The 22,680-nt window shown below is 40.2% G+C and overlaps 1 protein-coding gene across 5 annotated transcripts in view; it reads right to left on the bottom strand.

The window, feature by feature from the left end:
- ZFX (zinc finger protein X-linked) overlaps nucleotides 1–21,655 on the bottom strand; it is a 55,095-nt gene extending 33,440 nt beyond the window's left edge. Inside the window, exon 1 of one of the 5 annotated variants that reach the window (XM_027054672.2) lies at nucleotides 21,560–21,655. The gene's annotated coding sequence lies outside the window, so the exon portion shown is untranslated. Of the gene's footprint in view, nucleotides 1–4,225; nucleotides 5,971–18,865; nucleotides 19,220–21,007; nucleotides 21,480–21,559 lie in introns of those variants that run through there. The other 4 variants (XM_027054678.2, XM_027054671.2, XM_027054675.2 and 1 more) reach the window with 4 other exon arrangements.
- Nucleotides 21,656–22,680: the final 1,025 nt, after the last annotated feature.

The raw sequence follows: 22,680 nt of genomic DNA, 5'->3' as shown, positions 1-22,680 counted from the left end.
TCTTTCCCTCATTCTGTCCCCTACCTTCCCTTCAAGTACCTCGCATGCACGCACACACACACACACACACACACACACACACACACACACACATTTCAGCCAAACAAAAATGTCCAGTGTCCTCATAAGACCCCAACTCTACACTGAGCTCAGGGTTTCTTCTACCTAGAACACCTTTCCCCCAAATCCTTTCCCCGACAAAAAAAGAAAAAGCTGAGGGGCACCTGGGTGGGTTAAGCGTCCAGCTTCGGCTCAGGTCATGATCGCATGGTTGGTGGGTTCGAGCCCCGCATCTGGCTCCACGCTGACAGCTCAGAGCCTGGAGCCTGCCATGGATTCTGGGTCTCCCCGTCTCTCTGCCCCTCCCTCACTCGCACTCAGTCTTTCCTTGCCTCTTGAAAATAAACATTAAAAAAAGTTTTTTTTTTTAAAGAAAAAGCTGAAAATAATCTTTCCCTCCTCTGAATTTCTCTGGCACTTTTACCATTTTTCTCTGATTTTACCTGTTTGCCATAAATAACTATTTACTTATAGATCTTATTTTCAGACGCTAAACTTACATATAAATATTTCTTATTTATATACCCATTAGAAACTCAAATAACATTAATGTAATAAATTAATTTTCAACATATCAACTCTGAGAACCTTTCTATTCATTTTCAAGGAAGGACATGTTTCATGTTATTTATTCAAAATGCTTCAAATTAAAAAGAACAACAGGGGCACCTAGGTGGCTCAGTTGGTCAAGCATCTGACTTCGGCTCAGGTCACGATCTCACAGTTCGTGGGTTCGGGCCCTGTGTCCCGCTCTGTGCTGATAGCTCAGAGCCCGGAGCCTGCTTCAGATTCTGTGTCCCCTCTCTCTCTACTCCTCCCCTGCTCAGTCTCTCTCTCAAAAATAAGCAAACATTAAAAACAAATTTCTTGAAAACAACAAAACAATTTTCAACTCTGAAAAATGGAACTTGTACATGCTTTGAAAAAGTTGTCAACTGCTCTCTCCCCATTAAAATCACCCCGGCCATAATGCTTTCTCTTCTTCCCAATAATGTAATTACAAAATGATAAACTATAAATTAATCTTCTAAACATAACGCTATACTACTACTCGAAATTAATCCAATTAAGAGGGCAATAAACAGCATTTGTTAAGGTATTAAGGGCCCTTCTACCAATTTCCCTACATAAACCCAACCCCACCAGCTCTAAGGATTCTCAAGCTGCACACAAACTCCTGTGCTGGGTATTCATCCTCCTGGGCTTTTCTCTCAGAGTCTGACAGATAATCAATCCCCCAGGTTCTGAAGTTCTCTCCTTCCTCAGTGTTCTTTCCACCTTCCCGGCCACTGGCTACTCTGCCTTCTGGCTCCTCACCGCAGCCTTGCCCAGCCCTCTGCCTTCCACTTTTATGCCACCGTCTCAACTACCATTTACACAGAGGTGAGTCCTCAAGTCCACATACTAAGGGCAGCACCTAACACTCCCACCAGACCCTCTGCGGACTATTTTCACCAGGATAGGACCCTGCTTTCTCCTGACATGACCGCTATGGCCTTTTCCTTCCTCCCCGCTTAAATTCAGTCAGGTAGTCAGACCTTCATTTCTTCTCCACAACCTCTCAGGAATCTGTGCCTGTCTTTTTATTCCCACTGTCACCACTCACTCTCAGCTTCCTATTTCCCGATCTCCACCCCCCCCCCCCCCCCCCCCCCCCCCCCGGGGATGAAAGCCCTGCTTTGTATCAGGGCACTCCCTTGCTCAGAAAGCTTCGCACTTCCCCCATATGAAAGGTGCTCTAAAATACTAACCCTAGGTACCACAACAGACTTATGCGCTATTTATTCCCATCATTTTATATCATATCCGTTTCTCTTTAAGTTTACTTATGTTGAGAGAGAGAGAGAGAGAGAGAGAGAGAGCGCGCGCGCGCGCACGCGAGAGAGAGCACGCACCCTCCCCCCACCAAAAGAGCTGGGGAGGGGCAGAGGGAGGAAGAGAGAATCTCAAGCAAGCTCCACACGCTGTCAGAAGGGAGCCTGATGTGGTTCTCGAACCCACAAACCCGAGCTGAAGTCAAGAGCCGGACGATCAACCGACTGAACCACCCAGGCGCCCCTCCATTTATTTTCTAACAGATACTCTGGCCCAAATGGAGGGTAATCCACTCACCTTATTTTGACTTAGGTGAGCAGTAATTGTTAAAACAGTTTTGACTGCTTCATTTTCCTTCTATTTTGTCATTACAAAAACTCCAATGAGGAAAAAACGTGTTTTTACTTCTAAGCAGAGAGGACTGTCCTTCAACTGTGTAACCCCTATGTGGTTAGAAGTAATTCTCTCTGACAACCAGAATGAAACCAATGTTCTTAGAACAGAACCTACTCACAAGAGTTCTCAGGACTGTGATAAAGTCTGAGAGTAGGGAACAGGCACAAATAACGTAACTGAAATTGTTCCTACCTTTGCTGCAAGAACCAAGCCCAGAGAATTTGGAGAATTGGAGAATTGAATTCTCACTTGAATTTGGAGAATTCAAACCAGAATAGTTCACAGAACCAAGACTAACAATTTGGAGACATACTAACATTCTGTCTGATTATCAAATGTCCTCAAAATACTTCTGGGACCCCACTCTACCTCAAGCTCAGTAAAATATTCCCTTCCCAGTTGCAGAAGTCATGATCCTAAACATGGTATGGAAGAATTCACAACAGAAAAACATACAGTTTTAAGGGAAATCATGGGTTGAGAGAAACTCCGGAAATTCACAAAAACTTTCTTTCATTCCTTAAAATAAAACAATAAAAATACCATACCAAGTTAATAGGTATAGCAAGGGTATTTATCGATCTTAAATTAGTGATAATGAATATAGGACATTGCCCTTGTGGATCTCTTGATGCCTAGACACTTTGATGATCTCCCTCGTGGGCAAGTTAAAAGGGTGCTTACATATAACTTCGCTTTTTGCAGCTAATATGCATACAGTAATTACTTTTCTGCTTTCGGCCTCCCAGAAACTCACTGCCTTTTAATTTTATGACTCAACTCTAGTCCCTCTCCCTAAGTCAAACTCAGAGAACCAGTTGTACTTACATATTGTAGATGAAATTACTCAAGCTGCAGGAAAGGCAAAAACCTGATCTGTCTCTAAAAGAATTATTATTATTATTATTATTTAAGTAAACTCTACCCACAACGTGGGGCTCGAACTCCTGACCCTGAGTTCAAAAGTCACATGCTCTATCAACTGAGCCAGCCAGGTACCCCTAACAGAATTTTTCTTAGAGTGAAAGTGGAACTGATGAAAATTTACATTTAAATCTTCTCTCTTAAGTTACATTTCTTTCCAATTTTTCCCCCATGTTGTTTGATGTTGGCCATTTCTTCAGATACCTAATTTTCTTCTTTTTTTTTTTTTAATATTTATTGATTTTGACAGAGTTCGTTCATGTGAGTGGGGGAGGGGCAGAGGGACAAAGAATCCCAAGCCGGCTCCTGTCAGTTCAGAGCCCGACACAGGGCTCGATCTTTCGAACTGAACTCTAAGATCATGACCTGAGCTAAAATCAAGAGATGGACACTTAACCAACTGAGCCACCCACGTGTCCCCGGATACCTAATTTTCACGTGTGGAATTCTATTTCACTTCTCTTACCAACTCAACCTTTAAATTTGTCTCTATGCTAGCCACTCATAAATTCATCAGGTCCTCTATTTTCACTGCTACCTCTCTAACAAGCTCTGGTGTCTTATATCCAGAACCCAACAGGCCCTTCCAATCAAAAGACTTGAACCCTTCTAAGGTGCGTCTGGCTGGCTCAGTCATAAGAGCATGCAAGTCTTGATCTCAGGGTTGTGAGGTCAAGCCCCATGTTGGGCATAAAGATTACTTGGGGGGGAAAAAAAAGGCTTGAGTTTTTCTTGAACTCAAGGAATTTTCTTCTGTTGTTTCTATACTTTCTTCCATTTTCTCTGTTCATTCATATTAGAATTTCTACTGTAGGATGCAAGGACTCCTAAAACTAGCCTCCATGTTACCTTAATTTTCCTCTCATATATTCTTTGTACTACATTCTCAGAACCCCTCAACTCTTTCTTCTAAGCTAACTACCTTGATTTTCACTCTATCTACTGAATTTTATCTAAAAGGTCATATTTTAATATCAAAATAAACTTTTTCACAGCAATCTTTTCTCTTTTAGTGGATACAGTATCTTACCAAATGTCTCTGAAGATTTAAAGTTAATTCTGTATTCTATATTAAACTGTCTCCTCTGCTGTCTCATTATTCAGTCAGTTGGATTTGGTGCCTCTCTTTCAGGCTGCTGATTTTCCTCAAAAGCATGATTCTTCTAGGTTGTCCATTCATATCTGTAGATGAAGATCTAAATCAGAGTTACATTCTGATAGCTAGGTTATATTTACCCAGCTCAAGTGAGAATCTTCGCTTGCAATGAACCTAAATTATGACCACATTTAGAGGTCTAGAGTCTAGAAGAATGAATGAGTCCAAGGAAGACAAAGGAGCCATGCAACCAGCCAGGCTTTTTTTTAACGGTGGGCAAGTATCCCATCTTCCTGGTACTGGAGGTCTGCCATCCCTCAGGATAGCCACAAGCTACCTAAAGCACTGTTCCTTTTTCCCCACAGGACCTACTTTGGAATTTCCTATGGACGAATTTGCAAATCAGAAAGTTGAATTTCTGGCATTCTCTCAGGAGGAAACCCACACCAGAAGACACCTATACTAATAGGTAAATGACTTAGCTTTTCATACCTTTAATTATCTGGCTGTGCCCAAGGCTTGCTCCTCCTAGGACATGCCTGCTTTTGACACTGGGGGTAATGCAGAATATAATTTTTGGATGGTCCTTCCAGCTTTCTGAACAAGGCCACTAAGCTCTCTAGGGTTTTGCCATGAATTGATTCCCAAGTGCTTTATTCAACCAGAAATTTATCATATCTTGGTTTGCAAGTAACATACCTATCAGGTTCTTTTGTTTCCCTGAATTTATTTTTCTATTTCTTCCTCAATGTGATTTTGAAAGGGCAAAAAAAGTAAATTGTATGTTCTCTACTCTATCTTGAATTTAAAGTCATTATGATTTGTATCAAATAAAACAGCATGCAAATACATAAAAACAAAAAACTATGAGACAGAAAACAAAAATCAATAGTAGGGACAAATTACAACTCTTATCGACCCCTGACAGATCAAATACTCAAAAACTAAGGAAAGAGATATATATAATTAACAATATTAATGTAATAGCTTCATTTCACCTTCCATTCCTGAAGAAGAGAATACTTTGTTTTCAAACAACCTTGCCCACCCTCTATGACAAGAAGAGGAGAAAATGCATGCTGTTGTAAATTGCAGAGCCCAGGCCTTCCGTGTCCTGTCCTACTTGGAACTTTTGTACACTTGCTCAAAATTTCAATGCCAAGGTTTTGTTTCAGATTAGTTGTTTCCATAGAATCATTTTGAGCCAATAAATTTCACAGTTTTGTTTAAAGTCTAAGAGTTTGAACTTTCAACATCTATTAAAATTTGATCCTGAAATGACAAGCCTTCTTACCACCTAATTTTCCAAAACCCTTATTCGTGCTCAGACTAAGAGTTGCCAAAGTACTTTCTGAACCTAGTTGCATTGATGTGCTGTCCACACTAAGCACTAGTTTTTAAATGTCTTTGCCTGTAAGACTGTAGCTTGACGTGAGGAAATGCATATACCTTGTAACTAGTTTTCCGTACGTAAAGCGGTACAGTCTCCTTAAATAAACACTGCCATTTAACACATTCAATAATTCATCAACCCATGCTCATTACACAACAATCTACTGTATGGGGTGGAAGGGGATGGGCAAAATAGGGGAAGGGAAGTAAAAGGTACAAGCTTTCGGTTATAAAATAAGTTAAGACATGAGGGGTACAATGTCCAGCATAGGGAATTCAGTCAAAAATATTAAATAACTTTGTATAGTGACAGATGGTGATTACTTCAGAAGGTATATACAAGTCGAGTCACGGTATTTTAATACACTGAATATATACCACATATACTGAATACACTGCAATATACGTAACACAGTAAAACTAATATAACACTGTCAATTATACTTCAATTTAAAAATAATACATAAAAACCCTTTTCTTTGGATCACTCTTCTTGATTTTGTCATGAAAAGCATTTTTAAAAGAGTTTATTAACCTTTGCTGAGATTTTGAACAGGAATTCAATTCACATATTTCCTCAAATGAAGTATTCTGCCTTTAGGTGCAGGTGTACTGGAGTTGAATGTGTCAAACACTTGATGTGATCAAAGGATAAGACAGTTTTCTGACATGATATGAAGTGGAAATTAATTTAAACTATACTGTACATGGAATAGTTAAACTAAATAAAACGGTGGGGGGGACTTTTTTTAAAGGTTAATTTCTGTCAAATGCAGTACATGGAGAAAGGCTTGTATTATCAGAAACTGTTTCCTCCACTTTTCCTTTTTCTTGCACCTGACATTTCCCCCCAAACTGGGCATTTAATACCCCTTTGAACTAACTGATCATTCCCAAAGTTGTTAACTGAGTAAGTGCTTTTCTTACCAAACTCCTTCTTAATAAGTAATGTCTCCTTATATTAGAAAATCTTTCTGATAATGCATTAGAATTTGGGTTTTTTTGGATTAAAGCAGTCTTACTTTCATTTTACTTCATTCAAGCTAACAAGGGCTTTTCTTAGTTTTCTATTAACTAGTTGTATAAATCATGTATCACCGCTTCATAGTTTTATTATTTTTTGAGAGTGAGCGAGCACGCACGTGCACAGGGAAGGGAAGGGAAGGGAAGGGAAGGGAAGGAAAAGAAAGGGGGGGGGGGTAAGGATCCCAAGCAGGTTCTGCACTGCCAGCACACAGCCCGATGTGGGGCTCAAATTCAAACTCACCAACTGTGAGATCAAGACCTAGGCCGAAACCAAGAGTCAGAAGTTTAACCAACTAAGCCACCCAGGTGCCCCTACAGCTTCATAGTTTTTAAGCTATTTTTAATAAACTATGAAACTCTTTAAAATTACAGCAACTTGACTAATATGGACTCTACTCTTTCCCTCACCTGAATGATCACATGCTTGTTAATTGCTTTTCCTAAATACATTACCTTGGGTCTGTGAGGTTCTGTAAACTCAGCAATGATACTAACAAATGTTCACAGTACATGTTAAACACTGGCAAGAATATAACACCAAGCTTTTCAACAACTATAACAAAAAAAATTTTTAAATTGACAGTCGCAGAATCAGGGAATACTGATCTTTTGTCAATGCAATCAATAGTATGTTTTGCACCCATAACATACTAAATCCTTTAATAATTAAAAAAAGAGAGAGGGAGAGAGACCAGGCTAGACACCACAGGCACTGGTTTGCAATACAGCTACTTTTTTCTCATTTATTTTTTTTTTACAAACCCCTGTGTTGCAGGAACACCCGCTTCTTATATGACTAAGAATGACATGCTCCACTGAGTATCAGCTCCAGGTTAAGTATCGGCAACATTAATTCCATGATCATTCTCTGGAACAAAGTTAAGGAGCCAGCTAATTTATACTCCCCACCCAAAGGAACCCAAACCTGGCTCTTTCCAGGAGTATAGGGAGATAGTAAAATACTACTAAATAATTATCTAAAGCAGGGAGTGGGGACTGAAAGCACAAACATATATCATTTGAAATGATAAAGAAAAAAAAAAACACAAAGAAAATGAAAATTTTCTAAGAAAATCTTCTATAATTCCATGCTACCATATTGAGGGGAAATATGTTATTGTTAATAAAGGAAAACCCAATCACCATGAAATTAAGGAGAAAAAAAACTTTAATTTTTTTTTTAACATTTATTTTTGAGAGAGAGAGAGAGACAGAGAATGAGCAGGGAAGGGGCAGAGAGAGGGAGACACAGAAGATGAAGCAGGCTCCAGCCTCCGAGCTGTCAACACAGAGGCAATGTGGGGCTTGAACCCACGAACCGTGAGATCGTGACCTGAGCTGAAGTCAGACATTTAACCGACTGAGCCACCCAAGTGCCCCTAGGAAAAAAAAATTTTTTTAATTTTTTTTTTTAAGTTTATTTATTTATTTTGACAGAGAAAGAGCACAAGCAGGGGAGGGGCAGAGAGAAGGAGAGATAGGATCCCAAGCAGGCTCTGCACCATCAGCGCAGAGCCCGACGTGGGGCTCAAACCCACGAACTGTGAAATCATGACCTGGGCCGAGATCAAGAGTCGGACGCTTAACCGACTGATCCACCCAGGCACCATCCCCCCCAAAGAATTTTTTAATAAAGGAGAGTTGTCTCTTACCCTTTCAAAAAGCTCTAGGTTTTCCCCAAAGCTATCTGAGCTATGCCAGGACAGAGGAGAAAAGCTTTCTTGATTCCTTTTACAAAATTTTACCATTTTTAAAACCCCTAACAAAAATAATGTAATCAAACTACAAATTTGATTAATTATGAATCCCAAGTGAAGTGTTTGTAAATGTGATCCATCTTGTAAAAAATATGTATGCGCTCACTCATGCACATGCACCTTGACAAAGCATGATTAGTCTAGAATTCAAAGACAGAGCCAAATAATGGCCTGAATTAACAAGTTAAAAAAGGAAAAACCTAATTTTCTCAACAGATGCCAAAAAGTTGAAATTCAACATCCATTTCTGTTGCTGTTATTTTGTTTTTGGTAGTATTCTCTCCAGGTTTCGGCAGGGTAGAAATAATTTTAAACAATGAGTTAGGATGCCTCCTTTTTTTGTCCCTTTTTAATTTCCCATACTCTGAGAACATCTATTTTTTTTATTTAAGGCTATTCAAATTGGAATAGAAAAACATTTTAACAGTTAAAAAATACAATAGGAATGAAATACAAATACATGCTACAACATGGATGATCCCTGGAAAGAATATGCTAAGTCAAAGAGGCCAAACACAAAAAAAACACATAATGTCAAGAATAGGCAAATACATAAAAATGGAAAGTAGATTAGTGGTTGTCAGGGGTGAGGGGTGGGGGGTGGGGGTAGTGATTGCTAATGGACACAAGGTTTCTTTTGGGGGTGATAAAACGTCCTAAAATTAGTGATGATTTCACACCTTTGAATTTAATAAAAACCACCCAACTGTACATTTTTAAAGGGTGAATCTTATAACAATTTTATAAATTATAAACAACAAAGGAGTATATGCAAATCTTAAACTAGTTCATGTTACAACATGTGTTTTTGGATAAGAGAATGATGTATCAATTTATACAAAAAGGCATGGATTAAAACTAAGGTAAAACACTAAAAGTATTTCTTCTAAAGTCAATTAAGAGAAGGATACCCATTATCACTCTTATTAAGATTATATGGGAACTTATAACCAATATGATTAGGTAAGATAATAAAATGCAAAATATAATTATTATTTGAAAGAATTAGACTTATTTATACATGATCTATCTAGGAAATCCAAAAGAATCAACTGAAAAATTACTATCAGTATGATTTCATAAACTGTGCTGGTACAAAATTAATATACTTGAAGACAAAAGCTTTCCTACGTAACACATTTAAATCCCATTGATAAAAATACTTGAAAACTCTAAGTGGGGTTAAAAAACACAAATAGGGGCGCCTGGGTGGCTCAGTCTGTTAAGCGTCTGACTCTTGGTTTCCTCTCAGGTCATGATCTTGTGGTTCATGGCTTCAAGCCCGACAGCAGGCTCTGCACTGACAGTGCGAAGCCTGCTTAGGATTCTCTCCCTCGCTCTCTCTGCCCCTCCCCCACTCACACTTACTCTCTCAAAAAAAATAAAGAAGATGTTTCCATTTAAAAAAACACAGATGGGGTGCCTGGGTGGCTCAGTTGGTTAAGTGTCCGACTTCGGCTCAGGTCATGATCTCGCAGTTTGTGAGTTCGAGCCCCGCGTCGGGCTCTGTGCTGACAGCTCAGAGCCTGGAGCCTGCTTCAGATTCTGTGTCTCCCTCTCTCTCCTTTCCTCCCCCACTCACACTCTGTCTCTCTCTCTCAAAAATAAACATCAAAAAATTTTAAAAAATAAAATAAAATAAAATAAAATAAAAAATAAATTAAAAAACACAGATATATAAAGAAACCAATCTTGCTCTTCAAATCCACAACTACATTGTCAGCTAATCTTTGACAAAACAGGAAAGGATATCCAATGGGAAAAAGATAGTCTTTTCAACAAATGGTGTTGAGAAAACTGGACAGCAACATGCAGAAGAATGAAACAGGACCACTTTCTTACGCCAAACCCAAAAAGAAATGCAAAATAGATACAAGACCTAAATGTGAGACCTGAAATCACAAAAATCCTAAAGGACAACACAGGCAGTAGTACCTCTTTGACATGGGCCACAGCAACTTCTTTCTAGATATGTCTTCTGAGGCAAGAGAAACAAAAGCAAAATTAAACTGTAGAGACTTCATCAAAATAAAAAGTTCTACATGGCAAAGGAAACAACCAGCAAAGCTAAAAGGCAACCCATGGAATGGGAGAAGATATCTGCAAGTGACATACCTAATAAAGGATTAGTATCCATAATATATAAAAAACTTATACAACTCAACACCCAAAAAACAAATAACCCAATTTAAAAATGAGTAGAAGACATGAAGACACTTTTCCAAAGATGACCCATGGATAGCCAACAGACCCATGAAAAGATGCTCAACATCATTCATCACCAGGAAAATGCAAATCAACACCACAATGAGACAGCACCTCACACCTGTCAGAATGGCTAAAATCAATAACACAAGAAACAACAGGTACTGGTGAGGACCTGGAGAAAGGGGAACACTCTTGCACTGTTGGTGGGAATGCAAACTGGTATGGCCACTCTGGAAAACAGTATGGAGGTTCCTCAAAAAGTTAAAAACAGAACTACCCTATGATCCAGCAATCACATTCGTGAGTACTTACCCGAATACGAAAACATTAATTCAAAGGGATACATGTATTCCCATGTTTACAGCAGCATTATCTATAATAACCAAATTATGCAAACAGCTCAAGTGTCCACTGACTGATGAATAAAGAAGATGTGAGTATATATATACAAGGGAATATTACTAAGTCATAAAAAAGAATGAAATCTTGACATTCGCAATGACATGAACAGAGCTAGAGAGGATATGCTGAGCAAAATAAGTCAGAGAAAGACAAATACCATATGATTTCATTCATATTTAAGAATTTAAGAAATGAAACAAATGGGGGGGGGGTGGTGAGGCAAACAAGAAACAGACTCTTAACTATTCGACCAAACTAATGATTACCAAAGGGAAGGTGGGTGCAGGGGTGGGTTACATAGGTGATGGGGATTAAGGAGCACACTTGTTGTGATAAGCACTAGGTGTTGTATGGATTTGTATGGGAAATTACTGTATTATACACCTGAAATACTATATTCTATTATTTAACCAACTGGAATTTAAATAAAAACTTTTAAAAAACCTTGCTTTTCAGTATGATGAGTCAATAGTATCAATTTTCCCTTAATTAACCTCTACATTCAATCCAAATCCCAATACGCTGTTGCTGTAAATCAGGTGACCTTATATATGTAGGTCTACTTTCAGAATATTCTATTCCACTGATCAATCTAGCTTTGTGCCCACTGTTTTCATCACTATAATTTTATAATAAACTTCGATACATAGTAGGGTATGTCTTCCAACTTTTTATTCAAGATTGTCTTTGCTATCCCTGGCCCTTAACATTTCCATATAAATTTGAGAACTGGTATATCCAAAAAAAAAAAAAAGTCCTGTTGGGATTTTGATTGGAATTCCATGAAATCTCTATATATCATAACTGATGTCTTTATATAATATTGACACTTCTCATCCATAAACTCTGTTATTTCCCATTATTTTAATTCTTCATTAAGTTCTTAGTAAGGCATTTTACTAAAGATCTTAGTAAAATTTTTATTTATTTATTTTTTATAGTATTATTTATTTACTTTTGAGACAAAGAACACGAACAGGGGAGAGGCAGAGAGATACAGCAAGACAGAGAATCCCAACCAGGAGATTGACAGCACAGAGCCCAACGTGGGGCTCAAACTCACAAACCGTGAGATCACAACCTGAGCCGAAACCAACAGTCAGACGCTTAACAGACTGAGCCACCCAGGTAGCCCAGTATGTTTTTATTTAAATTCCAGTTAACATACAGTGCAGTGTTAGTTTCAGGTGCACGATACAGTGATTCAACACTTCCATACAACACATGCTACTTCACCACAAGTGCACTCCTTAATCCCAATCATCTATTTAACCCATCCCCTCAGGTAACTATCAGTTTGTTCTCTACAGTTTAGAGTCTGTTTCTCGGTTTGCCTCTCTTTCTCTCTTTCCCCTTTGCTTATTTGTTTTGTTTCTTAAATTCCACTTATGAGTTAGGTCATATGGTATCTGTCTTTGACGGACTTATTTCACTTAGCATAACACTCTCTAGCTCCATCCATGTCATTGCAAATGGCAAGATTTCATTCTCTTTTTTTACAGCTGAGTGATAGGTACTGGCTTTTAAATTAGATTTTCAAACTGTTTATTGTTAGTATAGACAAATACAATTAATTTTTGCATATCAATCAATGCTCCCCAATTATAATGCAGTAAAATCAAAAATGTCCCGCGATAAAACAGGGGAAAAAAGAATCCCATAAATTTGAAAACAAAGTTCTAAAAAATTCAGTGGGCAATAAGAAAATTATGAAAATCACAATATATTTAGAACTAAATAATAAAAATTAATTCACGTCAAAATCACAGCATCTGGTTATAGTTCAGAGGGAAATTTATAGTCTTAAAGGCATACAAGAGCACAGATTAAATATTAATGAGCTAAATCTTCAACTTAAAAATTTAAAATATCAGAATAAATGCAAATAAAATAGAGTGAAAGAAATATTAATCATATTGGCAGGAAGAGCAAGGATCAATAAAAGAACTATTTGGAAAGCCTTAATAATACAATCAAGTTACTGGTAGTACTGATCAGAAAGAAAAGAAATAAATGAAATTAATATTTTAAAGTCATTAGAGAAGCCTATATTTTATACCAATATATTGGAAAATGTGTATTTTTCTGGAATATTGTTCATTTTGTATAAATAAACAACAAAAAAGAAAAGCCAAAATGACTTATCACCATGAAAGTATTACTGTATTAAAAACCAAATCAGAAAAGACATGAATTAGACATGAGTTAGACATGAATTCTAACTTTCAAGAAACATAGTATCTCTATTAAATACAAGTTGTTTCAAAAAAATAATTCATCTTATCAAGTTAGCATAACCTTGTTATCAAAACAAAACGAAGACTACATCCAAATAGACAGGTACATGGCAATGACAAAGGGATGCCAATATCCAGGGAATCCAAAGACAGTTTAAAATAGGAAATCTATTAATGCAATTTATCACACGGATAGATGCGGCAAAAGCACTAAAAAAATCAACTCCTGTTCGTGACGAAAACTCTGAAATGATAAGATAAACTAATAAATAATAACTAGCCCGTCCAAAAACAAATCAATACGGTATGGTATTTGATGATAAAATATTAGAAGCACTCCATTAAAGTACCTAGACAAGGATGCCTGCTACCAATGCTTCCATTCAACACTGTGCTAAAGGCATCAGTCAATGCAGTTCCAAGAAAAATAAAAAAAGAGACACGAGGCAGAAAAGTCATGGAAAAGAACAAACAAAACCTTCATTATTCACATACAACTACTTAGAAAATATAAAAGAATTAGAAACTATTATTACTCACACATTTCAGTGAATCTAAAGATACTACCAACAAGAAGTTGCATCCTTGTTTTACATACAAAAAAAAAAAAAAAAAAAACCCTGACAAACTGATGCCGTACTTTGTTATTTAGAATATTCAATTTAGATTGAGGCCATTCTTTTAGACTTTGACGTATTTTATCAGATCCTGCACATACATAGAAAAGTAGAAGCAAAAAGAAATTGGTAGGGTATTCCTAAAACTTCACATTCAGGGTCCTACCATGGATTGCTCTGCTACTCAAAGCCAGTCAGTCTTTCTCAACAATATTGCCCTCTGTCAAAAAAGCGTTGGTGATACAGCCCTTCTTAAAATGCTCCATTATTATCTATAGGATATTCCTTCCAGTCAGACATCCACTTCGCAATTTATTCTGCCTTCAGTTGTACTGTCTGGCATGAAATAACACCACAGGGTACACGCTCATTTAAGTGGGGACAAAATGAAGAGTCCTGACCAAGTATGTGCACGTGTAGGCAATAGTAACTGCATCGGACAACTGCTTGAACAGTGTTTATATGGTGATCTACGTCTACTAAAAACCTATTTTGATTTCAGAAATGCTAAAATGTAGAGGGGAAAGGGCATCTCATAATCTATAAAACATAGTAAGGGAGAAGATCAGCAAGGTTACATGATCAATACATTTAAGTCTGCAGTGTTCGCTATGCATTAGCAGTAACTAAATAAAAATATTAATTAGTAACAAAATCCTATTCACAATAAGAACTGTGTAGTATCTAGCAAAAAAAAAAAAAAAACCCAAAAGTTGTGCAAGAGTTTTATGAAAATCACCAGACCATGCTCAGATTCAAATCATCCCATTTCCACTACTTAGCATATATGTATCTATATATTTACTCTACAAATTTGATGGAACTACAAAAATCCAATAGTTTTTCACAGACATTGACAAACGGACCCAAAAATAAACAAAGGAAATAGCTTTAAAATTTCTGAAGAAAAAGAACCTATTATAAAGAAAAAAAAAGATTTAGTTATAAAGCTATCATTATTAAATCAGAGTGGTAGAGTCAAACAGACCAATGAAATCAGAAGAGACCAACGAAAAACGGATGTGTCTACATGAGACTACAATAAATCTCAGGAGTTTCATTACGAATCAGGGGGCAGAAAGGCTCAACGAATCCATATTAAAAAGATAAAATTAGATTCCTACATCACACAATAGAGAAAAAAAATTCCAGAAGAATTAATGACCTAAATCTGAAAAGCACAGCATGGGTATGACTTTAGGGTAAGGGAACAATTTCTTACAGATACAAAAAACATAAGCCATAAACGAAAAAAAACCTGAGAAGACTAACCTTCACCTTAGGAAGTCCTACACAAACAAGCTAAAAAAAAAAGCCACAGACTAGGAAATGGTATTTTCAGGATGTATAATTACAAATCATTAGTATTCAAAGTATAAAAAGACTATCCATCAACCAATGAGAAAAAGGAAACAATCCAATAGAAAAATGGACCAAAGATACACACAAGCAAGTCACAGAATATTCAAATGCCCAATAAATATGGGGGGCAAAAAGCTCAGCCTCAATAGTAATCTAAGAAATGCAAAATGAAAACAGCAACGAGACACAATTTATACTCAACAGATTGGAAAAACTTGCAAAGGCTAATCTTTTGGCAGTAGTCTGGAGAAATACAGGCTCACACGCAGCTGGTGGGAGTGTCATATGGAACACAATTTGATGATTAGGCAATTCCCAGTAAAGTTGACAAACGCACACTTTTGAATGTAGCAATTCTACATCTATAATCTCCAGAGAGAAGAACCCTGTATAAGGATGTTCACAGCAGCAATGTTTGAAACTGTACAAAACTACAAACATAAAGGCCCCTCCGTAAGAATAGATAGATAAAGCACAGTGTATTTATACATTGAAATATATGAACCAGACTGGTAGCTTTCAAACTTCTTGGTCTCAGGACCCTTTTTACACTCTTAAAAAATGAGGACCCCAAAGAGGTTTTCTTTATGTGGGTTCTATCTATAGATATTTACATTAGAGATTAAATCTTAAACATTTAAAAAATATTTATGAATTCATAAAAACTAACAAGCCAACGGTATATAAACATAACATTTAAAAATAGCTGTTTTTCAAAACAAAAATTAGTGAAGAGTAGCATTATTTTACATTTCTGCAAACCTCTTTAAAATAGGCTTAATAGAGAACAGCTGGATTCCCATAACTGCTTCTGTGTTCAACCTATTATGACATCATGTGTCGTGCAGCCTCTGTACAGCACTTGTGCAGTGCACACAAGAACGCAGCCAGAACAATCTCAAGGATCCCTGGGAATTCCTACAGCACACTTTGAGAACTGCTGAACTAGATCCACGTACAAAATGGATAAACCTCAAAAACGGTGTTAAGTGGAAAAAAATCCATGAAATGACACACACAGTATGATACCATTTATGTACAGTTAAAACACAAAAAGCTATACCTGATACTGGGTTTGGTACATATATATCGGGACAATCGTTACTTCTGGCAAAGAAAAGACAGGAATGGGATGAACACTCTTTAAATGGATCTGTGAGATTTTCTTTCTTCAAACAAACAAACAAGTTATGAAGCAAATATGTAATAAAATATTTAAGATCTGTTAAATCTGAGTGACACTTGCTTTCCAGTAGTTCTGAAATTTTTCACAACTTAAAATTTTTTAATATATTTTTTTAAATCTTAATGGCTGTATATCCACTCCCCAGCTAGTTTTCCTTAAAGTGTTTACACTTTAATAAATGTTACAAGATACCTGGATTTTTATAAAAAGGTTGTTTGGAAAAATAATTTGACAGGAATAAGAATAGACTGGCCATATTAACCGAACAGTTAAGGAACGGGGGTTACCCAGCTCATGTGGCGTGCCTTAATACGTATACTCCTTGTGGTCAAGGGACACATAGACTAGATGCTTTAATACTTGAAAACTAATCAACTACAAAGTTTTCTGCACCCAATAACCGAGATAATTGTTTTTAGAGGCAATGACCATGTGCCAGGTACTGCTGGAGGAGAAGAATAAAAGAGAACCTATCTCTACATTCAGAGTTTAGGGGAAAAAATGACAAAAATATAAACACACAGTTAAAATATGATAGCATTAAGTAAATTTAATGCTAAATTAAAGATGTCCACACTGCTATATGAGCTAGAGAAGAATGAGCCGGGAGAAACGACAGTGCAATTAACAAAAAGCAAGCTAGACAGCAAGACTTGTTTGAAGGACTCTGGGCCAAGAAAAAGAAAGAAACAGAAGATTTTCTATAAACAGTCTAGGCATCTACAATATACCAGATAAATCTGGTTTCAGCCACGTTGAGACAATAACATACCTGGGTAGGAGATGGTCAGTAGGCAACTGGAAATGCTAGATGAGAAAAACGGTAAAGAACACTGAAAACAGGGGCGAAGATTCAAGAAAAAGGACAGAGGATCGACCTTGAGGGAAATCCCAAAACAGAACACAGAGAGAGCACAGACAGAATTTCTGAAACAAAGAACACTTTTATTTGATACACCAGATGACATGCTGTGTAAGTTTCTCAATTTCGGAAATAGTGGATTTAGGAATAAGTGCGATGAATAGAAATAAAAGCAATGGCGAAAGGAACAAGACAAGCGAGGTTTTTTAACATGAGCAAACCTAGGAATGTTTCTAAGGAGAGGGAAAGGCACCAGCAGAGTTAGAGGGCAATGATGCAAGCGAGCAGCAGAATCACGGACAGAGCCCCGAGGACAGGCCTGAAGGAGGCCAATTCTTCCTGCAGCGAAAGAACACGAGGAAAGCGTAGGTAGAGACAAGAGGAAGAGCATGCAGTGGAAAGGAAGGAAACTCAGATGCTTAGATCAGATTGTTGTCTATCTTTCTGGTTTAAGTCAGAGATTAGATAATCTGCAGAGGCTGAGGGGTTTCAGGACGAGTTGAAGAGTTTAAGAATAAAAAAGAAAGTCTTGAATCGCCAGTGTGCACAAACACAAATAACACAAGTCGTCAGTGACAATTACGATCCCAGATGGGGTTAAAGAGGAAGCATTTACAAAGAGCAATGTTGACAAAATTTTTTTTGTAATGCTCTGCGGGCACGTTTTTAAAAAAGGAACCTTGCACCTATCTGAAATATACACATAAATTAAAGACTAACACCTCATTTACCCAAAATGGTTGGGTAATAAGGTATTACACCAGTTTTCCAGATCATCAAGGTCTACCCTTTTAGGCAAAAACATTTAACAGTTTCCAATAGAAATCCTTCTGAACTACGTTATTATCTGTCTTCTTAACCATGCAACTTGAATCTCCTTAATCTTAACCATCCACTCATGCTGTCCTGGAACACCTACTGCTGCTGTACTGTGTGCGCGGCTACACAATTTTCTCTTTTTTAGAGCTCTTCCACGTCTTTCCCAGCTGTCCAGACATAAAGCAACTGATTCTTCTTCTAAGTTTATGTTTATCCTTACCACCTCAACAACCGCAGCCCACTTGCTTAGCAACTTGCTTCTTGTCGGCCTCCTACAACGCACTGTTTCTCCAACTTTTCTAAACCATGGCCCCTTATGATAAACACGAGAATCTTCAGTTCCCTCTCACAGAGCATCACTGCTATGACCTCTTGCAGTCCAGGAAAAACGAAAAACTGAAATAACTTTCTAGTGAATACTTATGCTACCTACAGATTTATATCATAAAATTCTAGGGAACACATTCCGCACGTGTGCATCTAGGACAGTCAGATATTAATAAAAACATGAGAAGGCTTGGCTTAGCAAACAGTCCAAGTCCCATATCCAACAAAAGGGTAGTTACTCTCACCAAGGGGAAGAACAGGGGTTGCAAAAGGCCATCTGAAGGCTGCTGCCTTTTTAGTAATCTTTCCTCTAACCTAACTTTTCAAACCGACTTCTTAAAAAAATTACCATGAGAATACTTACAGGTTCATTGCTTACCTTCGTCAAGAAACCCAGAGCACTAGTGCTGCAATTCTCAACCCCGGTATGTGAAAAGTTAGAAACCTCTCACTCTTGTTTACTACAGAAATTGTAACTCAGAGCAAGAAGTTATTTGGAGCGAGAAGTGAGGACAGAAAAGAGGAGCAGCTGTTTAGTACAAACGGATCAGTTAAAAAGTAGCAAAACTGGCTGGCTTAACTTCTGAAGTCCTGATAATCATTCAGGCAGTGAGAACAATGATCCACTTGCTACTCTCATTATTTCCCAACCTGGAAAACTTTTCCTAGTCCAGTGGAGCCGCTAAGTGAACACAAAGCCCAGCTCAGGTGTGTCACCACCCTACCTGAGGGCTTTCCTGCCTCCCCTGTCATATAAGCCCCTCCACCTGGCAAGCAAGTCCTTCCACCTTTTCTAGCCGGGATTCCCACCACCCCCCCCCCACCTTCACCATCTACTCCTGACAAAACATCCCCCCTCCCCAAATTCTTGCTCTTTTGCGAAGAAACTTCACCCTTGAAATGCCCTTTCCCCACCCCCACCTGTGCCTAACAAAGTCCTACCCAACCTTAAGTAACCTCAAAACGTCACCTACTTAAGGAACCCTTTCCTCATGCTCCAAACGGAAACCCTGCCTTCCTCTGGAACCCCAGTAATCGGTTGTACCTTTTACGCCAGCACTTCAGCGCATTTCACCTCGTCCCATCCGCCTCTGAACAACCACCGTCTGCATTACAAGAACCTTTCTAATCTTTCTTATCACTCAGCAGCACAGCGCATCACTAACACTGGGTTCTGAGTTTACGGGGGAGTTGTGCAGTACGCAATCAAACGCCCTTTAAGGGACGAGATGCCACTTAAAATTTTTCAAATTAAATAAACTAACACACAGGACAAGCACATGAACGATACTGCATCAAGAAAATTTTAAAAACCTGTGTCCTTCTCGCTCCTCAAAAAAAGTTCACACCAACAGATCACTAATTGCTTAGACGCCCCCTGTGAAGAAAGTTGTTTTCAAATAAGCAAGTTGCAAAGACTCCTTAAGAAACTTATTCCTCCGTTTTCGTGCTGTGCAATTTACACTTTTCCCCCTACTGGATAAAACAGTTGTGAGAACTCGTTTCCTATCAAATTTTATCTTTATTTCTTTATTCAGATACTCGAGAAAACACTTGAACGTTGGAAAACAACCGCATCGAGGGCACCATGATAGCCACGTATGACATGGAGTGAAAATAAAATGTCGTGGAGTTCCATTTGCCGTAGTGAGCCCAGATGCCTGGGCTGCCACCCGTCCCGACGGCCCCCCGGGTGGCTACAGGAGGAGAAAGGCGCGGGGCCAGGAACGCTGAGGGACGAGATGGCCGCCTGCGGCAGCTCAGTTAAAATGCAGCGGAAGCAGCAACCAGTCACGGGGCTGCGGCAGGCAGGGCAGCAAGGTGGCGCTGCCGCCGAGCGCCTAGAGCCTGAGCGCCCATCATGGCGGCAAGGGCAATGGCCGCTGTGGGGAGCGAGCACGCCCCCTCCGCGCGCACACGCTGCCGTGCCGGGCCTCGGGGGCCCGTCACCGGAGCCGCCGCTGCCGCCGCCGCCGCCGCCGCCCGCTCTCCGACCCCCCCTCACGGGCTGTAGCGGAATTTTCTCTTCAGACGCCGCCTTCAAGATGGCGGCTCCCCCTCCCGACAACCCCCTCAATCGTCCCCTGCAGCAGGCGCCGAGCCGCCGCCATCTTGTCCCCCGTCCCTCCCCCCCTCGCCGATATTTACATAGCGAAAATCGGCCCGGCCGGCCTGCGGCCTTCACCTCACGCCTGCAGCCTTCGCCTCCTTGCCAGGCCTCGCCCCCGCGCGGTGCCCCCGGCAGGCCGCGGCGCCGACCCGACGCCCCTCCGCCGCCTCCCGGGCCACCGGGCGACCCTCCCCCAACCTCCGCCCGTTCACGGAGCGCGCCTCCGCCGCCGCTCGGGGCAGCCGGGCTCCTCCCCGGGCCTAACTGCGGCCTCCTCGGGGCCTGCTCGGCGCCACGCGCCGCACCGCCCGGCCTAGCGCGGAAGGGCGCCTCGCGGGCCGCCGACCAGGCCGGGACCAGGCCGCTCCGCGCGCGCTAGGCCCCACGGCCGCGGCGGCGCCCGGAACTCACCGGACGGGCGTGCGGCGGTCGGCGACGGTGGCGGGTGCTGCAGGCCGGCCTTTCTCTGGAGCACTGGGCCGGGCTCCGGCTGGTGGGGCGGGCGGAGGGAGGGAGGAGGGGCCGAGCTCGGAGCTGACAAAAAGCGGCCCAGCTCCCCGGCACGGGCCCGCCGTCAGCACGTCACGTCACCGCCCGGGAGAGAGACCCAGGAAAATGCGGAAGGGTAGATAGGCCCCCTCCTCCGCCCGGTGTGTCCCCCTGGCGCCCCGGGTCGGCGCCGCTCACGCTCCGCGACCGGGCAGCCCAGTGGCCTCGCTGCGGCGGGGTCTCCGGCGGCCGGAGTCTCCGTGACAGCGCCCCCCTTCTTTCCACCTCCTCCGCGCTCCCGCCCGCCGCCGCTACACACGCGCCGCTGCCGCCGCCTCGGCCGTAAAGCCTGCGCGGGGCCGCGGTCCGCCGACCCCGCCGAGAGGCAGGCGGCCCGCACCCGACCCGGCCTGGCCGCCCCCCACCATCTCCCGCGGGCCTCGGCCGCCCCCCGGGCCCTCCCCGGGGACCTACCGCCTCTCCGCGCCCGTCTTGGCCGAGGCGCCTGCTCGAGTTGTTTGCAGGCCCTCAGACCCCCGCCCGCAGTAAATGTGTTTTCTTCATCCCTGTGGCTGGAGAAGATAAATTTAGCAACCCCCGCCGTCCCCTGCCTTCGCTTAAAAAAAAAAAAAAAAAAAAAAAAAACTCTTTGAAATAAAATGAAAATAGGCTTGCCAGTCTAAATGGGTGTGTGGGCACGAGGAGGGGGAGAAGGGTTATCTCCAGCTACTACCAAGCCGTCTATTTTTTTTTTTTTAAACAAGCATTCAGTCAAAGGACCTAGCTGGTTTTATTAGTTTGCGGAAAAAAGGATGAGGAAAAGGGTTACCTTTTGAAACTGGTTTCGCACATTGCAATGAACAGGGATTTTTAATGTATATTTTCTATATATCTGTATTTCAGAGTTTGGGAGCCTATGAAATATAAGTCTTGTGTAATTGTTTCATAAATAATGAGTTTTCCACAGCCTTAATATAGAGAGGTAGTAGAATTGGGTATGGATATTTTTTACAAACTACTTAAACAAGCGCTTAAAGTTTAAAAAGATTTAGGAGAAAAAGAAAACTATATATTTGATTAAACAAGGGTTTATCAACTCCAAGAATGTCTATTTTGTGTTTTCATTAGTTTAAATTTTTATGCTCTTTCCATTCTGAACTTGGGACCCAAACTATGTTTACAAGTTACTAGTTAAACGTTAAACTGTAATCCTTACGTTAATCCAGAATGTGACATGTTTTCTTCAGTTCACTAAATGTTCGACAAAGAGATTTTTAAACAGTAAAGAACACAAAAGTTATCAAACAAATAGCATATTGGTGTGAAGTCTCTTTAAATACAGAGGCCATGTATTTTAGGTTCCTGTCATAACTTTCTAAAACTCCCACAATGCAAGTTGTCCATTCCCTCAGACATGTTACCATTATAAAATCCTTTCAAGAAGAAAAAACAAAGGTATAATAACAATAAATCTCTTGAGAACGTACTGGAAGGCAATTTTCCTCTCCAGGCTTTACCTTTGGTTTTTCTGAAGAGATAAAATATCCTTTCAAAAATGGTGAATGACAGCGTGTCTTCACCATTTATAGAAAATT

This window comes from Acinonyx jubatus, chromosome X (assembly GCF_027475565.1).
Source record: "Acinonyx jubatus isolate Ajub_Pintada_27869175 chromosome X, VMU_Ajub_asm_v1.0, whole genome shotgun sequence".
Classification (NCBI taxonomy): Eukaryota; Metazoa; Chordata; class Mammalia; order Carnivora; family Felidae; genus Acinonyx; species Acinonyx jubatus.
The sequence above is the reverse complement of the archived record's forward strand: the minus strand, read 5'-3'. Positions and strand labels throughout refer to the sequence as shown.